Here is a 19,429-nt window from a genome sequence, read left to right as displayed (position 1 = left end):
TATATATAATACATTATGTTTTTATTATTTTTTTCCCATTCAGTCTGTTTTTTTTCTGTGGTGAATACATGTTGTTAGAAGATGTCTTGTATGGTCTTAATCTTTGTTGTGTACTATTTTTTATAGTCTTAAGTTATAATGAAAAAAAAAGTAGGAACCAAACATAAAAGGTCTAGTAAAGCCAAAAATTAATTTCATATTGATTTAAAGTGATCTAGCTGAGTTTTTACACTGAAAGCAAAGATTATAGCAATTGTAGTCCATGGTATTTATTTTCAGTCAAACCAAAGTTACATATAATTCTGCCTCTGCTTATACGGGATATTAACACTAACAATACACTCCCTTTGGAAGACTTGCACAGGCCAAATTGTTGGAATGCTGGTTTTCTTGACAACTCCAAACCCAAAAATATGATAATGCGTTATGGTGTAGTTGAAAATAGCATAGTCAGATGTTTGCTTAAAAACCTAGAAACTTTACGTGTTGCTTTTCATGTGCTGTGCCAAGTCTTGATAATACTTTTCCCCCAACCAAGGGACCTCATAACCTGATCATGGTTATTGCTTTACAAACAGTTTTTGACAGAAGGTGGCTGCTAGAGCTTAACATATGTACCAGTTCCATGTGATGGACCTGGTTCTTGCAAACTAAGCTCATCGTTTATTCTTTGCTGGAGTCAGCAAATAGACTTAAAGATATACACAGTCATCTATCATGCCAAATAAAAGGACATAACGGCTTTCAAAAGGGTTTTCCCACTTACCCAAAAGGCTTTCTGAAAGCTTCTACCTCTGCAAAAGAAAAAAAAACAAAAAACAAAAGAAATTAGAACAATTATGGCAGATTGCATGAATTGTGAGAACGTCACAGTAACTGCTACTTTTCATTATGTTTGTCTTTGGGTCATGATCAACAGACGGTTTACAGTAATTACATCAAAAGAAAGAAAGATTGTTTTCAGTCATCTAGGAGTCTAATATGGGGATTACCTGAAAGGGAATAATGGGTTTTTCGAGTGCATGTTCAAAAGACTTTGATAGACTGGAAGTAAACGTGATAATTGTTCCATCAGGAAGGTGGCCTAAGACTACAATGCTAAAGTATGCATACCTCAGTTACAAAACTTTTGAAAGGAAGTCTCAGCCACAGAATGCATATACCTGTAGAGTTTTGCATGGGTTTTATATAAATACAATTTAAAAAAATAGCTGCTTGCACATTATACCAGAAAAACCTCCAAAACTGCAATTGCTTTGAAAATAGATTTTAGGTTTTTTGGAGTTTTCTGAGATGCTTGGTCTGTATTTTGATAATTGTGCATATTATGTAAAAATGTTGGTGGACCCATAAATGACCAGACTTTTTCTAAGAAAAATGTTGCTTTAATGCATTTCATGAATTTTTACTCTTATATCATTGCTTGCTAGTAATAGCAAATCTGCTTTTCTGCATCTGCTTTGCGTAGCTTATTGTAAGGCTTTGAACTAATGTATGTATTTATTGCTTGAACTTCTGTGCATACCTTATAAAGCATAATGTCTGACAATTTAAATGGCTCATGTATTCTTGCTTCTATCATAAGATGATGAGGAGGACTATGATCTTTTGTATACAGCAAATTTTAACTGTAGCACAAACATCTGTTTATGTATTGGTGAAATATACCTGTTTTATTTATCTTTTTTGAGGTAAACTAATTTTTGATACTTTTCATTACTGTGTACTGTGTTCATACCTTGAATTCTCTGACGTTAGAAGTCATGGTTGAAAATTGTAACAGCTGTTATTCGTTCTGTATTCATGGCTTTCACTGCTGAATAAAATAAAGGACCAAACCTAGGATTTGAAAGAAAACTGTCTACCTCTAACACCAGGGAGTTATCAGATTTTATTTTACATAGTTTTAGTCTACAAAGACACAATTGCTTAAACCTAGTGGGCTTAAGGCTTATATTCTATGTGGTTGAATTCATGGCACAGTTGTACTGTTTGAAAATCAATTAAAATTTCATGTGAATGTTGCAAGTATTTGGTAGAATTACCACTAACTGGGTTTTCTTTAGAAAACTCAGATATGGGGAAACTGTCATCAGCATTCTGTGTCTACAGCTACTTAACTTCATAAGAATGCATTTCTTTGTGATTAGGAAATCGAAACACAGTCAGCTAGGAATAGAGCTACTGAACTACACTTAAAATAAACCATCCTGTACTTTAATATCCTCTGTCAGAATCAGTCACAAACTCCCATAGTCTGTTTTACTAAATTCCTCAAATATTGGAGGGCATTTGTTTGTTTGTTTGGGGTTTTATTTAGGATTTAGACTGCACATTTCAATATTAATGTGCATTTGGAAATGTTAGCTTTATTATTGTTGTAAAGTATTAACAGTAACACACTCTGCCCTTGTTATTTCAAGAGTTCAAATCAGTATGAAAGGTTTTTGTCCATAAAATTTGGCATATTTAGCAAAAAGGATGTAAATTTTACTTTAGAATTGATGTATGAACAGTGTTTTCACTACTGCTGGATGTAAAAATGTATATGAAACCATTTCATTCACTTGCTTACGTTTCTGGAGTATAAATAAAAAGTCTAATTCTTTTTGACCCATTTATAACCCACAGGGTTTTATTCTTTCTGGGAAGTTCATTCTTCCACCTTAGAGAGCCCAGTTAATATATAGTTTGCTGCAGATCTCTTATGCAGGGGGTTTGGGATACATAATGTGCATCTTCTTCTAAAAGAAACTTTAAAGACAAGATAGCATATTTCTTAGCTATGATGTCACCTTTTTAGACACATTTACCTTCCCCATGCCCATATACATACCCCTGTGTAGGAGATTTTGTTTTTTTAACAGAAATTGTCATTTTGAATCTTGAAACTGAAATTATGGACAACTTTGTACACGTTAAAGAAATGAGCTCCTCATTTCTGTAATTTCCCAGGTTTTGAAAGCAAGTCATAAATTTAAGCCTTAGCTGGTAGAGAGCTATGCCTGGTGATGTTTCCCTACTGAAGTTCTAACTTGTGTTTACATAGCTGGCTATATCAGGATCTTGATTAGTTTATTAAAAGCCAAATTTGGTCCTCTGCATGCAATTCCCTTACTGAAAGTGGTTGATGTTGCATTTGTGCATCCAAAGATAGAATTATGTCCTATGGTTTTGACTCATCTAAAATTTATTTTGATGATGGGTAAATCCATAGCATGGAAGTTTGGTGTATTTCTGGAAGAACTAGGTCCTAAAAAAATAGGCACTACTTGTGTTCTCATAACAGTGACCAAATAGTGACTTAAAAGAAAATGGATGCATAGACCATATTCAATTTTTCTATAACCTTACTACTCTTCTTTCCGTGCCCAAATAAAAAATATCTTTAAAACGAAGTGGGTATTCACCCACGAAAGTTCATGATCCAATATGTCTGTTAGGGCTGGTCTACACTAGGGGAAGAAATCGATCTAAGATACGCATCTTCAGCTACGTGAATAGCGTAGCTGAAGTCAAGTATCTTAGATCAAGTTACCTACCATCCTCACAGCGCGGGATTGACGTCCACGGCTCCCCCTGTCGACTCCCCTACTGCCATTCGCGTTGGTGGGGTTCCGGAGTCGACAGGAGCTCGTTCGGGATCAATTGGCGGGATCAATTGCTACCCGCCAATACGGCGGGTAGTGAAGATGTAGCCTTAGTCTATAAGGTGCCACAGGACTCTTTACTGCTTTTACAGATCCAGACTACCCCTCTGATATTTAAAAAAATAGTGTACTATGCTGCTACGTACTGTGTTATACCTGATGTTGTTACTAAAGTAAACATTTTCTGTGATTGCTAATGCAGGTTAAAGGACAGAATCCTGTGGATGTGGAACACAAGCACTTTGATCTTCTGTTTCATATCTTAAAAATAATAGTATGGAACAAAGATTATTTATAAACAAACAAAATTGTGACAAACATGTCTGTATGTTAGAAAGCATTTTTCTTCAAGTATGAGTGCAAAGTAGAAAAATAATGCCATCATCTAAATATTCTGTCCCCTTATGAAGAAGCTCTGAATACAAAAGTAGTGTACTATGCTGCTATGTACTATGCTATACCTGATGTCTTTTATGATTGTTAATGCAGGTTAAGGGCAGAATCCTGTGGATGTGGAACACAAGCACTTTGATCTACTGTTTCATACTTTTTTAAACAAGGATCCAATTATGCCATAAAACCATCTGTTTTGTGATTGAGTTACTGGCTCATTGAGACAGGCCTCTACATTTGAAGGACAAACTGTTTTTGTGTCCCTTCCAAGGCCAAGATCTCATATTAGTGTTTGGCAAAGACAAACTGTTGGACGGAACAGAAACTTCCCACAACCGGGAAGCCTCTGCATAAGGTGATCATAGATTCCTGGTGTAGGGTTGACATGTGATCCATACATACAGTTTACAGGCCAATTGATCAAGCATTTCTCATTCTTCTGTCCCAGTTACAGCCCTCTCTGTGTGACCACATGGAGGACAGTACCACAGACCGTAGCGTGGCTCCAGCATGGGGAAAATCATTTCCCCGTGTAACTTTGTGCGTCATGTTCGCCTCTTCATCTGCATAACAGAAACATGAAATTTCCACTACATTTTGTGCTGTCCTCAATGCACAGGAGGTTGCAGAATCTGGGACTGGGTTTTATTACAGATTTCAGGGAGGGGATCTCAAAGGCACCTAAGGAATTAAGAAACATTGAAAGTGTCAATTATAGCCAATAGAACTTACTTATGCTCCTAAAGCCCTTGGCACTTTTGAAAATCTCCTCCTTCAGGATAAATGTTTGCTTGTAGTTATGTTCTTATGAATAAATGGAATGTATTTAATATTCTGTGTAAATGTTAAATTCTTCTCAATGCTTGTAGTCTCCACACTGCTATATATAAGAAATGTTTTCTAGCTGTCCCTCAGCAGACTGCCAGCAATAATGTGCAACATATTTCTGAAAGATATATAATGAAAGGTAAAAATATATCTGAGAAGAGGGCTGAGTACAAGGTGATCAACATGTCAGCATTAAGCGTCTCAAAAATCATGATAAGCCAGAAACCATGTACTACTACTTCTTAGCGATGTGCAACGTGCCTCAGGTGGCACGTGACCAAGATTCATCACCCAATATGGTCTGCTGGTTGGAGCATTAGCTAACCTGGCCTGGGCCAGGTACTACCAGGGAGTGTGATGTGAACACTTTTTTCTTCCTCCCTTTTCCCCCCTGCCTCAGGTACTGAAACTAAAGAAAACAAAACCAAAAACCAAAAAATGAATAGACTTTGGTTTTAGCAGCTGCCGTAGATGTCAGTGAAATGTTGTTGTAGCAAAGTCTATAAAACTTTTTTCCGGCAATCAAAACAATATAAAGGTTGTGGACAATCTCAGAAGATAGCCAGGCACACATTACCATAAATTAAAAAAAATATATTACAGCTGTCACAATTGCCCATCTGCTATTCATTCAATTGTTGAAGATTAAAAGAATTAGATGTAGTAATTCAGAGAGCAGAGAACCAGGGGCAAGAAATGAAGAACAGGTAGACAAAGAAGAAAGAAAAAGCTTTCTGTATTAAGTAATCTGCTATTCCAAACTTGTACTAAGACTTTTTCTATCCCAAACTGTAACAATAGAGAGAATGTACTTAATTATTTATTGTATTTCTGTATTGTTCCTTTGTTCTTTATACACAATTGTCAGTTAAATCAATAGTAGTGGGTCATACAGATCAACAGGGTTATATGGCTCTAAATAATTCCCATTACTATGTCACTTCAGCAAAATATTTTTACAGGCCGTCATAGAAAGGCAAGTCTGATGGTCTAGCAGCTGTCCAACATACTATAATGTGGGTGAGGGAAGTCAGAACCTGAACTTATCCCTAGCTGCTTGGGCAGAGACATAGCAACATGTTAGCACACGAGTAAAAGGATCCCTTTTGTGTGGTCTTTTAGTGGTGTGGGGTTGACGAGAAAGTGGCCCGGGAGAAAAATTAATAAGATTTTACTGTGTCAGAAAATAGAAATTTGTTACTAAATGAAAATATTATACATAGGCAAACCAAGGGTTGACGCTTCCTTTAGATTCTACCAGTCAGTCACATCAGAATCAAGGAATGTTTTTATTTTATTTTATTTTTTTCTACCCCATTCTAGTGTTTGTAATGTGCTCATCACAGTGGATTCTGAGCTTTATATTGGTTCCCAAGTATTTCAGTACTTCCACAAATGGTTTTAGGCTGTAGTATTAACTTTGAGTTCTGGTGGTACATACAAACTTCTAGAACGTATTTCTCACATTTCTATACAAAGCTTTATCTAAAAACACAATCATTGTCCTATTTTATGTATATTTTGTTTTTGTCTCTATTTTAAGTGTTGATGAATGAGAATTCTTTAATATATCTATATATGATCAATGTTCCCAAATAATTTTTTATATTCAGACCTGCCATAAATTATTTGAGTTTCATTTTAGCCTTTCCTTGACTAGGATAATGGATGCTTCTGAATAGATGAGGCTTCAGTGAGGCTATATGGAAGTAGGGATCGCCCTCCGAGTGTTGTAAGCTGGTGGACCTGGGCTGCCAGAGCGGGGTGAGTGCTGGTGAGCCGGGGGCTGGAGCCCTTGGCCAGCCAGGCAGGAGCTGGGTGATGCTGCCTGGCCCTGCCAGCCTGGCAGGGAGGCTCAGGCAGCAGGGCTTGCCCCTGTGGAGCCAGAGGACCAGTCTTTAGGTCCCCCCCTTCCCATGGGCACGGGTGGTGGCTGTGTACCTGCTGATAGGTGGTCAGGGGGTGTATGGCTGGGGGAACCCCTGGGCTCAGAAATTCCTCCCTGTGCAGCTCGGCTGGGCTCCAGGGCCAGGAACTGGTGCTTGCACCCTGCACCCCATCCCGCTATTCTCAAACTCAAAGAAAGGGTGCCAAAATACAAATTGACCCAGGGCACCATATTCCCTAAGGCTGGCCTTGACTGTGGCCACAGAATGGATTTATCCATGACTTATAGGACCCAGACCAAGAATCAAAGCAGGGTTCTTGTCAGTGGCCCAGTTATCTGCAGTGACCTCAGCCCCACAGAGCTCTACTGCATTGTCCCCTGCAGCCCCAGCCCCTTCTGCTGGTGAACTCATTTCCCTTGTTTTCTTTTTCCACCTCATTTCGCCCTTCATCCTTCGTTCTTAGATGTGTGTGTACTAAATAAAACATCCATAAAATAAAAGTCATTGCTAAAGTTTGAAAAAGAACTGTTTTAACTCAGGATTTTCCTGTATTTTTCCATACTTGTGTTACTTAGGAATGGAGATCACCACTATGAGGTTTGTGTTAATGCATTTGTTTGTGTTGGAATTAATATATAAATATTAATCTTTATTTATTGAGAAGTGGATGTAGCCAATTGGGAATTTGTTAGTCTCTCTGAAATTTTATTCACCTTACATTTTATGCATTACATGATAAGTAATTTTTTTGATAATATGATCTTAAGGATTACTGGAGTGTGATATAACACATACATCAATAACGTGCCCCAATTTGTACCTTGGTTTTATAATAATTATTCTGCAAGAAGCTGTCTAACTCTGATGTTTATTCAGGACAGACAAGAATCTCCCATAGAAGGGGGGTGGTGGGATGATTGTTAAATGAACTGAATAGGAATAGACAGTGGATTTAATAACTTCAAATAGTGCAGCAGATCAGGAGTTGAGATCGAGACTGTCCAGCGGGATAGGGAGTGTCAAGTCTCTGGGGGCAAGAGGAGACCTGAAGAGAGAAATATGGGAAGTGGCACCATGGGATGAATGCAGGCAATAGGTCCCAATTAATTAAAATGGATTAAGACTGAATTCATGAGCTGGAAGAAATTTGATTTATTTGGAAACTTAAAAATTCACCTCTGGTATGTGAGCCTCCCCACGCCTTCCAGGTGATGTGATCATAGTCATGAGAAGATTTCAGCGTGGAAATGCTGACATCCAGGGCTAGGAAAAATGTCTTAACTGACACCTTAGAGAAAAAGAGGAGATAAAGTGAAAAGATCTTTGGATGAAATACATCCTTGAGAGCCAGAGCCCTGCTCAAGGATATGGAGGGGATAAAGTGGGTTATAGCAGCAGAGTGAGCCCCAACTTTATCTCCAACAGGTCCTTTTCTAGGGTTGTTGAAGGAGTTTCTGTGGTCCAGCATCCCAAATTGGAACCTAGCTCTTTGGACAAATACCCGGGCTCTTCCCAGGTAAGGATAAGCCTGGACGAGAGCCAGAGGCAGGTTTCATTTCATCTGCTGACCACGCACATAGCAATGTGGTTTTAGGGAAAATTGACAGCACATTATAAATAATATGAAAAAATGGCTAATTTTAAACACAACATTTGTGGAGTGAGAACAAAAATATGAAGCAGGAGCAGTCCAGTGAGTGTTTAATCTATTTTTCAAAGAGCTCAAGTGCCTGATATTTATCATCCTGAACAACAGTGAAAGCTTCAGATGTGCTGGTGTACTCTGAAAAATTAAAAATATCTATGCTGGCATCTTACAAAAGCTGAATTCACAGACTGTGACTGTGCATGTGCAGGTCTGTGTTATTTCCAATACTGCCCAATCTAAACCTGAAAAGTCATAAATATACATGAATCTGCTGCAGTTTGTCAAATGAAATCAGCCACCAACGCAAGTGATAAGAGTCTTCAACACAAGCACAAACAAGCTCACAGAACAACACATTTCCTCTAAAACATCCATTACCATACAGAGCTGCCCACTTGAGCTGAAGAAGAGGAATCCCTTCCTCTAGATTCTGCAGCTGAAACTCAGATCTGCTGCGGGAGTCTTTCTTCATCATTACCAAGCAAGGCTGGGAAATAGAAAACATAGGCCAAGTTCAGTGCAAAATTGCCATGGCAGTTGTACTTCACATGCAAATAAACAAATTATTTCGTAAAAGCAATTTGGGCAAATACCTAATGCCAAACCTAAACAGCGTCCATTATCTGTATACAACCATAAAGGAACGCTGGGAGAGAAGCTGGCTCTGTTTTCTTTGTCCACTTAGCTTGCTGAAAAATTACTTCACTCTTTTTCAAGCCCCTTTTCATGTCACACTTCTGCTAACTGCTTGGAATAGAGGGGGCTTACCCTCAGCCCACTTAAAACAGTCACTCTGCTTGATCAGTGTTTTGGATCAGCAATCTGCTCTGCCCGAAGCCCATGGGCCACATAGCGAGAACTGGCTCTTTCAGCACTGTTTTGTGACTCAGGTAGTGGATACTAGCATGGAAGGTCAGTGATGGTTTCTCACAGCAGTGAGGCATTCTCACCTCTCTGCACTTTGCATGTGCAGGAAACCTTCTCTGCTCCCTGACATGGCACTCCCCATGTAACCTGCCTCTCCCCTGCCAGCTCCTCACCTGGGTCAGGGAGGGTGCCAGCTGTGGGAAAGCAGGTCAGCCAAGTGCATGTGTTCACAGGAGTTCTTGGAGGGAACTGGATTGAGTAGTAGCTAGGACGATGGCTGTGTATGCTTTGTTTTGACCAGTAGGGAGTGGGGAATGATGAAGTTGTGGCTGAGCAGCAGCCATGGAATCAAAGGGGTGGTTCCTTGTCCCTCCGCTGCAGAAAGAGTAGCAATAGTGCTGGTTGTAGGCTGTGTGGTTTCCTAATAATGTAAATCAAGTAGATTTTGCAAGAGGGCTGGGAGCAGACTTAGTCCTATTTTATCAATTCCCAGGCCACCAAAGAGCTAAGAGGTGGTGACCGCCCCTGAAGAACCTGGAGGAATGCCTGTCAACCACTGATTTACGATTACCCCAGATGATAGTTAGAAATGAGGTGGGAACCAAAATGAAACCGAAAACTCATCTGGTGTAGCTTCGGTCTCTGCTCCTGTAGTTGTACAGTAATTTTTGTTGTCAGAAGGGGATCGTGGTACAATGAAGTTTGAGAACCACTGCTCTAATCAACACCCTTTGTGCATTAGCTTACATATCATATTTGTATCTTCTTTTGTTCTGCGTAGATTCTAACTCCTCTTTATTCTGTCCATTCAAACAGTGACTATCAGTAAAAACAAGGTATCTTCTCTATACATAAGTAGCTATAATAAAATTAAAACAAACAAAAACAAAATAAAGTTATACTAAAACCAAATATAAAACAGTAAATAGACATGAATGAGAACAACATGTATACAAAAGATGAAAAAAGTAAAATTAGTAGGTAAGGGTTAAAAAATAAGAACTATCAAGGCATGTCAATCATCACTTTTGTTTGTAGGTTGTTCCCTTTCTCCATACCTTCATTATGTTTTTCGTCTTTCCATAGCTTTAGCTTTGGAGGACTGAGACAGAGCCTTCCTATAGAAAGGACAGTTGGTGATCAGAAGAGCTTAAAGGCTAAGGGACAAACCCTCAAGTTGGTATAGATTGGTATAGTTCCATCACAACAGGTGAGAATCTGTCCACTTGCCTGCTATTAATTTATATTAGAGTAAAGCTGAAGTAATACAGTGGTGGTCAGGTTCATTGTGTGTTTACTGCAACTATGTTTATTAGGTCTGATTTTTCATTGTTTTATATTTTCTCATAGACTTTACATTTTTAAACCTCTTTTTTGGATGAATGTATTTTCTTTCAGTTAATTGTGTTTCTTCTGTGATTTTCATTTTAACATTTATTTAAAAAATGCACTATAAAGAAAAATGAAAAATACGGAAAAATAGAACATTTTGAAAAAATATTTCATAATTAGCCGTGTCCCTCTGTGAGGTGTGTAAGTACTAGAGATCAAAACATTGCAAACAGAGGCTTTCCAATTTATCATAATTGCTTGCAATGGAAATTATCAGCCAAGTTTACAATGCACAATTAGCTCCCCAATTATCCTGAAAATGCACTTGCATGCTTAAACAGAAGACCACGCCCTGAGGCCTAGCCTGTTGTTTCTAGGTTCTCACAGGAATTCCTTCACTCTTCAATTCCTCTTACTGATAATATTGCAGTGGGTGCAAATCTAATCCCACACCTAAATGGATGCATAATTTCTGTAATTAACATGTAACTGTTTATCTTTTTGATAACTAAGCTCATTACATTTTATAGTGAATCTTGTCTACTCGGTTGTTTTGTTGTTGTTTGTTTTAAATATTTGTATTATTCATGGGCAAAGTTTCCAAAATGTGGCATCCTATTTTGTAGTGTAGCCGTTTACACACAGTTACTGCTTTTGCAAGTACAAATAAGTAGTTGCACATGATATAGGTGGGTTCTAAACAGAATGGGCACCAAATCGCCCATTGTGAGCACATGTAAAGTGTAGCTACATGTATAACATTTGTGCACAAAAAGGTAGATGACAAGATGAGAGTCAGGTGAATGGGTTAATGAGTACTATCGAAGTTTTGGTGATAACTTGAACCAAAATGTATTTTCATATTTTTTGTTGCATACAAATTATTTGAATTGAGAGTGACTCTGCTTATAATCAACAATATGGGCCATAAATGTGGTGAGGATATGGAACAACAAATGGTACATGGTTTTTAGTTCATGTTCAAGGATACCATGTAGAATTTATGCATTGAAAATAGGACATTAACCAACCAAGCAGAAAGAGCAGGATGTCTGATCACATAGTCATCAGAGTTTCATTTTTCTTTACCAAAGTGCTTGTAGACTATCTGGGTGATCATCACCTGAGACCAACTAATGCAAAAATTAATCTTTCGCATATCCTAACTGCTCCTGTTCTCTCTGAGGCTACTTGTAGTGTTGAGTAACAACGATAAATACAGTCTAGTAAACTATTTCTCAGCAGAGGATTGAAAAGTTGCTGGTGGGTGGTAAATACCAAACATTGCTTTTCAGCTAGATGACATATAAATTATATATTCCTCTCCCTTAATAAGTGACATTCTAGAACCAAATTATATTTTATCCTGTTGTAATGAAGACCCTGCAAAAGAAGCAGTGAGGCAATGAGAGAGATCTTTAGTGAAAGGCTCCAGATCACTGCAAAGGTGCTTTCACTTTTTTATATATGTAATATTTATTCCATTTGGCTAGCTTCCCCACTGTCAAGGCTCTTTATTACATTTCAGGGACAAATTCCACCTCAGCTAGTCAATGAACGCTCGAAGGCAGCTGTTACAAACCTCTTGCTCTCCAAATAAATAGAATAAAAAGAAGAAAGCGGTAGCGCCCTTGGTAAAGTGTTCCCTCTTCATAACTAGGGATAAGTCCTTTATCAGTGGCATATTCCTCTTTATAAAACCAGAGTTGCCAAGCACTGTGGCTCTCACTGACATCTGTTGGGCCCTGAGTCTCTGCTACGTCCAAGTGCAATGGTTGTGGCTCCTTGATCTTTGGCTGCCTGGCCCCAGTGAAACTTGCAGCAGCAGGGGCCTATTCCAACTTTTGTCACTGACATAAGGTTTAGTGGAGGAGTGCCCATACCCCAACCCTGATACACTGCTTCCATCTCCTGATGCCTGCCTTCAGGGGTGGCTGCTTTAGCAGACCCAAGAATCCATCACTTGGCATTGGGAGCTCTTGGCACCTCTGAAAATCAGACTACTTTTATTTAAGTGCCTAAATAGGGATTTAGTGGCTCGATTCTCCTATAAAGAGCATCAGGAAGCAGTAGAGGGATGCTCAGGGAGTGAGAGACTACAGAGCCTTTTGGGAGCAACTATGCTCTAGCAGGGAACCCTGAGTTTTCAGGGGAAATGGTTCAGGCTGGGAAGGTTTGGGAGATCCCCAGCAGGAAAGAGTATGGGCTTGATGTGGATTTTTGAGAACTTTATTTTGGGAATTAGTTTCTTATGTAAATAAATCCAGCCCTAAGGAGGGGCGTGCTGCACTAAAGAAGAATCTGTGTGAAGTGTTTGAGAAGCCACTTGAAGGGGGAAAATTGAGGTGGGGCAACTGCAGAGTGACCCAAGGCCATAAAGGGGTACTTGGGAGGTGGCCAGCCTCTATGACAGTCCCATTTCATATTCTCGTTGTCTGCTCAATGCACTTTGATAATTGCTAACGGGCTAGTCTGATATACCTAGTGGGTTCTAAAGTAATTTTTTTTCTCTTATTCAGACCTACTTTCACATCTTTCTGGGACCTGTTACTATCTGAGAACACACAAAAAAACAAGCTTTTTAAAATCTGATCTGTTTTTCTGCATGTAATCTTAGTAACACCTACTTATATCAAAAAGCTACCTATTAACTAGCTTACGATATTGATCTGAAAATGAAATGGGTATTCCATTTCCTTTTTTATTAATTTTATTCCAAATATTTCATATTTGGATATATCGATCACTTTTTACAAATTTAAGACAAATTTATTCCCCACACATCAGAGGTCAGATTTAGTCCCTGTAGCTTAGACATATTAACGATAGCTGAGAAGGAGACTAATTATCATAGATCCAGCGGGGGCAGAGAATACAGTGTGCTTGATGGAAAGAGAAGTTTAAACAAAAGAAAATAACTCCATCATCCCCAATCCTCTGGGCTCGCACATCATTTCTAGGATCTTCTTCTGGCACCAAAATAGCTATGGCCTTGACGTATTCTCCACTGATTGACTTCCTCAATAGTATATCGAGAAGTGTGTAAAACCCATAGATGAAATACCTGCTACATGTATCAATTAACGTTACAGTTCTAAACATTAATCTGTACTAATATTCCCATGAAAGCTACAAGATTCGCCATTAATAAGTCCCAAATGCCAAATTCATTAAAACACTTTTAACTTGTATTTGAATGCCCTTTCATAATTGGCATTAGGGCAATCTACCAGGGAAGGTGTTTTTTTGATGCCATCCCTGGAACAGGGCATTTATCAACAAAAATCAATATTAACATTCTTTATTGTCCAAATAATTTATGTTCCAGTGATCACAGATTCTACTATCTTTGTGCAATCCAGTAACACAAATATAGAGTGCGCCATCCCAAGCATGAAGTCTCAGTACCACTCTACGGCAGAGCAAATGGACAACATAGGAATTCATAAGTCAAAATGATGGCATACCTGCCAGTCTCCATTACCAGCAAACATAAACATAGCAACACTTCAACAGTGTTTGTGTAATATTTCATGCACAATAAATGAGTCTCTATTTTCTTGAGGACAAATCTTGCATTACTATGGACATGGCAGCATTCTTGACCCATGCATTGTCAACAATTTCATTGTGACTTAGAGACTTTGGGGGACGGGGGAAAGCCATATGTGTTTTTATTTAGTCTTGGTTTGTTGTTGCATTACTACTTATAGCACAGTGCTTCTCTGTTAGAAAAAGCAGTAGACAGAAGTATTTGTTGTATTAAAAATATAATAGCAACACATGTAAGAAAGTATTCATTATCTTCTACCTTTGTTCAAAGGTGTAGAAACACACATATTACTCCGGGGACCCTATTTGCAAGACTCTTCCCTACCTTAAAATAAATATTTTCTAGCGTCTCTGGAAAGGAAGAGGAAGACCTCTGTTAATCCCACACAAAGGCCAAATATGGTCCTAAAATTGTAGATCACTCTAGAGACAAACTATGTAGGTTTGCCAAAGATTTAGAGATGCATGATGTAATGAAAAATACCCAGTAATTCTTCTGAAAGTGAGGCAGTCCAAATATCCATTTAATGGGTCTCTGTATTTTTGATAATTTAATATAAATCTACTCTAATCCCTCTTTTACTCCATGTATTATTTACTTTTCACTGTGCAAACCTGTTCATCTAAATGATTGTGCCCTAGCTCAGGTTGTGCCCCATTGTTGTCTTTGACAGTAGTTCAAATAGACTATTGTAGTTGTCGCCTTTAAAACCTGGCATTACTTCACTGAGTCTCTTTGTTAATCTACTCTTTTCCTCAGAGTACAGAGCTTGTGTCTCTAACCTTTCTGCATAACTAAGATCATTGTATCTCTGTGGCACTCTGCTTGCCCTTAACTGCACCTTTCCCATTTCTATAATATACTTTTTTATAAAAAGGTGACCAGAACAGTGCTATTTTCCTAGCGCAGACTCATTAGCCCCTTGTAAAGTGCTGGAATAATTTCCTCAGATTTATATTCAATAACACTATTTGTGCACTCTCCCCCCCCCACCCGAAAACATTGTTGGATTTTTTTTTACTGCTGTTAAGCACTATGCAAAAGACTTCAGCATTTTTTTTGCCATAACCTGAATTTCTTTCTCTTCCTAAGTACTGAGTGTGTTATGGTTAAGGGTACTACACTGAGTGTGTCTGTTCCTTTTGTTTTTATTGCTAAGTGTGTATACGGTGGGCCAGAGGGCAAGTTTGTGAGAAGGCACAAGAATGATTTTAATGGTGAGGTCAGGGGGATCCCCTCTCTATCTCTCCCACTAACTGCCACCCCTCCCTGTCTCATTCTTTTGTTCATTCTCCCTCTCCCCAACACATCCGAGGAGGAGGCTGAAAGCTGAGTGGAGGAGAAGTGGGGTTGGAACTGGTGAGGGAGACACTGAGAAGGGGAGGCACTGCTGGACTATGGACACATGAGGTGAAGAGGAGGAGCAGCTGTTGTGGAGAAGTGGGAGCCCAGACTGGAGTTTGTGGGGGTCTGGAAGGCGCTGGCTGGGAGGGAAGGAGAGTGGCTGGGTGGATGTGTGGAAGAGATGGAGGCTGGGTTGTGGCTTTCTGGGAAAGAGAGAAGGGGGCCAGTGAGAAGAAGAGGGAGGGTTAGGTTTGTGGGGAGGAATGAGGGGGTCTGCGGGAGGCAGAAGGGGCTGGGTTGTGGGGTCTGTAGGAGATACAGAGGAGTGAGGGAGTTGGAGGGAGGGTTGCTGCATTGTGGGGTTGGGTGTGGGAGCCAGAGGGGTCTGTTGGGCTGATGTGGTTCTATAGGAGGAAGGAAGGGAAGGCTGATGGATCACTGGGCTGTGTTCCATTTTGGGCCTGAATGAGGACAAAGAACTTCCTTTGCCTCAGGCAGGAAGGGGGTTTTGCAAAGCAGGACTGCCTCTGGCTCAGCCCAGCAGCAGTCGCTCTAGCATCCTGAGCTAAACCTGGAATCAGACCACTTTTAGCCAACCTAACAGGTCAGAACTGGAAAATCAGGACATGTGATCACCCTGCTCTGAAACCCACTGGGTTTTCTTTCTGCAGGCCTTAGATGCCTTAAGAGCTGGTTCTCTGTGCATGGGTTCTGGGCTCTTGTGTTTGGTTTTAATCTAACCCAAAACTCAAAGCAAAGCAAGTTTCTCCTGGCTTGCGGTTTCATTATGAAACATTCCCACCACATTACAGCTAGGTGGGCTACATTAGCTGTTTAAAATCAAGCAGCAAACCTTCCTAAGACTTTAGGATAGAAAGTGAAACAAAGTACTCACTGGATTGAAACAGCAGAAGTACTTAAAGTCTGTGGGAAGGATAGAACTATTTAATTGGAATTTGGCCAGAATACTGAGATAATCCTCCAAGTCTCATATGCTGCAGTCTTACATGTTGGGATGGCCACAAACCAATCCTTTAACGTTACAATGGAGGTGAAAATTACCACTCCAACCTGAGATGGAACTAGCCCCCTTGATTGGGGGCACCTTGTTGTTTTCTGCCTTGGTGTTACTGTGGGAACTGCCTGTCAGAGGAGAAGCATGTTTTCTCCCTACCGGTGTGAGGGAGGTGTATTCAGACTACCTGCTGAGTCCTCCAGAAGACTAAGTGGTGAGAGAGGAGAGCTGTGGCTCCAACTGGTGACTCAGTAAATTAGAGGATGGAAGGGGAGACTTCCAGAGCCTTCTTAAAACCAGGGAGGTAATGAAATGAGAGAGAGGAGGACAATCTGCTCTTATATTCTCCTTGTCCCATCCACTGGGCCAAAGATGACAGTGTTGACCCTCCATTTGTCCACTTCTCTCACACCCATCTCCATGCTTTCTTCCCTGTCACTCTTTAGCCTTTATACATAGACTGCTCCTCCTAAACTGATCCGTGTTGTCAGTAATTTCTATTTCATCTAATCCCTTCTTGGCACCCGCTTCCACTGAGATAGCCTCAAGAAATTAGACAACTAACAATGGCTAGGTTAAGATTAAAATCTAAGACAGGCGAGAACTGGTAGATATGGACAGACAGACAGATGTGGTCAATGTGATAGACCATGGTACACACACCAGCCCCCTACCTGCTATTTGTAGAGACAGGGGGAATTCTCTACTGGCAAGCTGTGGCCATTTCAGGCAGCACAAAATAGCCAGAAATGGAACTGAGAATTTGGCCCACTGAGTTTAAAAACAGCATTATTAATTGAATATTACAATAGATATGCTCCCAAGTCAGGAAATTCAGTTGTAAAGTCCTAATACTGGTGTTAATTCGCCCATCTACCCTTCTATATATAGTCTGAAAAGCCCCTTAGTCATGACATACTTCTCGATCCTCTGTTCCAGTATGGACCTCAAGTCCAGTGAACATACCCCTCCATTACATAAGGGGAAAAGTTCTGACTCTCCTTCAGTCCACCCATCTATTAAGGGCCACAGCTGCCATCATACAAATTACCCATCATACGAAAAGAAGACAACCATCCCACATCCTGTTACAGATAGCATACCTTGCTATATTACATGAGCTTGCCTGACATGGGCTGGAAGGAGTTCCACTATTCCGAGTTTAATCTAGGAGTCTGAATAAGACACATCCTCCAGATACAGATACAACCAGGGATCTTCATGTATCTTATCTATATTATATGCAATACTGTTCAGAGGCCAAAGACAGCAAAGCAGACACTTTTTCAACATGAGCACGATCTTGTAAGTTTCATAATAATAAAAATAAAGTCCTTATTCTTGTAATGTCTACATAACAGGACTTTAATACACAACAGGACAGACTTTCTTTTATGGTCCCTTACAATAAATATGGCTTAACTTCTCAGGCTACACAATCTGTTCCATTTTGCAATGACACTGGGAGTACGTGTCCCAGACCTGAAGAAAAACTCTGTGTGGCTCAAAAGCCTGGCCCTCTCACCAATAGAAGTTGGACGAATAACAAATATTACCTCACCCATCTTGCCTTTCTTTTACATAGCAAACATGAAATGGCTGCAGGCCAAATGTGGAGGGGGAGTGGAGAGTTAGTGGTAGATTTAGATATTCTGATTTATAAGATATTTTTAAAACAATAGCATTCTATTAATATCGGTCTCTTAGAGACCTGCATACAAAACTTGAACTATATCTTAATGACTTTTTGGACAGCATTCCAGCTGCTGACATCCCATAGTTCATAACTGGGCTTTTTTTCTCATTCTTCAAGGGGCATATTAGTCCAGCAACAAAAATAATATACAACAGAAATAATATTGTACAAAGGAGTGTATAGGTAATGCACAGATTCTTCTGTGAAGGTGTAGGTAGCAAACCCAAAGGAATAAAATGAGAGAAATTGGATTGGGAATATCTATTTATTACGAATGCTATTTAATTAAAAGAAATTTATAGCAGATTAGTTGTGCCGTTACTTTCAGTAATTTTCAAAATCACAACAAAAATATATTAGTGCATTATGCTATCTTATCTTCACGTGTAGTGATTTGTTTAACCACTTTGCATAAATTAATGGAAAGCAGGAGAATCTCTATAAGCATGAGAGAATTCACAAGACAAAGTGATAGGGAATCACTTTATTTCCATCCTTACTAGCCTGTCCAGGAAGAAAGAAATGTCCCTGCACCTAACAGTGTTGTTCATGAACTGCACACACAATACCTACTGACATCAAAGGGAGTGACACTGCAGACAGAGGACAGTATGTGGTCTGAAAGGAGAAATAAAGAGAATTTGTGGATTGAAAAGTCAAATTTAGACCCATACTCAGTAGTGATGGTCTGTGCTGGAATATTTTGAACTAAATAGCTACCTGTGAACTTGTCTGTTTTAGCCCCTGGTCTTCATGCTTAATGTTGTGAATTTGTGTCTCAGAAGCTTCCAATTTAATTAATAGAAAATTAAGGGAATTTCTATGTAATTTTAGAAAGCCAAATTGAAAAATGGAACCTGTGCATGTGAATCTTTGTGTACAGAGTTTGTGCATGTAAATCAGCTACTTCCATGGCACCATATCTTCCTTCCCTCTATCCCAGGAGCAGGCTGAGAGTCCCCTGCTGTTTGAAGGTCTGCCACTGAGAAGGGTCAGGTCAATGGCAGAGCTCATGGGGGATGGTGGCAGCCTTTAGATGTATGTGTGGCACCTTTTCTAGCATACTATGCAATTGACAAGAGGAGCAATATGACAATAAGTTTCACATGGGGCTGGGGAGCAAGTTTGTCCTGCACTCCCCTGGCAGCAACATCTCCTGTCTTGCAGGGTTGGGTCTGGCTCCTTATGCTAGGCATTGCCACATGACACATGGG

At 39.7% G+C, this 19,429-nt stretch overlaps 1 protein-coding gene across 12 annotated transcripts in view; it reads left to right on the top strand.

Moving 5' to 3' along the window:
- Positions 1-2,576, top strand: part of FOXP2 (forkhead box P2) — a 674,789-nt gene extending 672,213 nt beyond the window's left edge. For all 12 annotated transcript variants that reach the window (XM_050936167.1, XM_050936176.1, XM_050936175.1 and 9 more), the window contains one exon: positions 1-2,576. This exon is cut by the window's left edge and continues 1,309 nt beyond it. The gene's annotated coding sequence lies outside the window, so the exon portion shown is untranslated.
- The last annotated feature ends 16,853 nt before the right edge of the window (positions 2,577-19,429 follow it).

Source organism: Gopherus flavomarginatus, chromosome 1, assembly GCF_025201925.1.
Source record: "Gopherus flavomarginatus isolate rGopFla2 chromosome 1, rGopFla2.mat.asm, whole genome shotgun sequence".
NCBI lineage: Eukaryota > Metazoa > Chordata > Testudines > Testudinidae > Gopherus > Gopherus flavomarginatus.
Note: the sequence above shows the minus strand (reverse complement) of the source record. Positions and strands in the feature narration are given on the sequence as shown.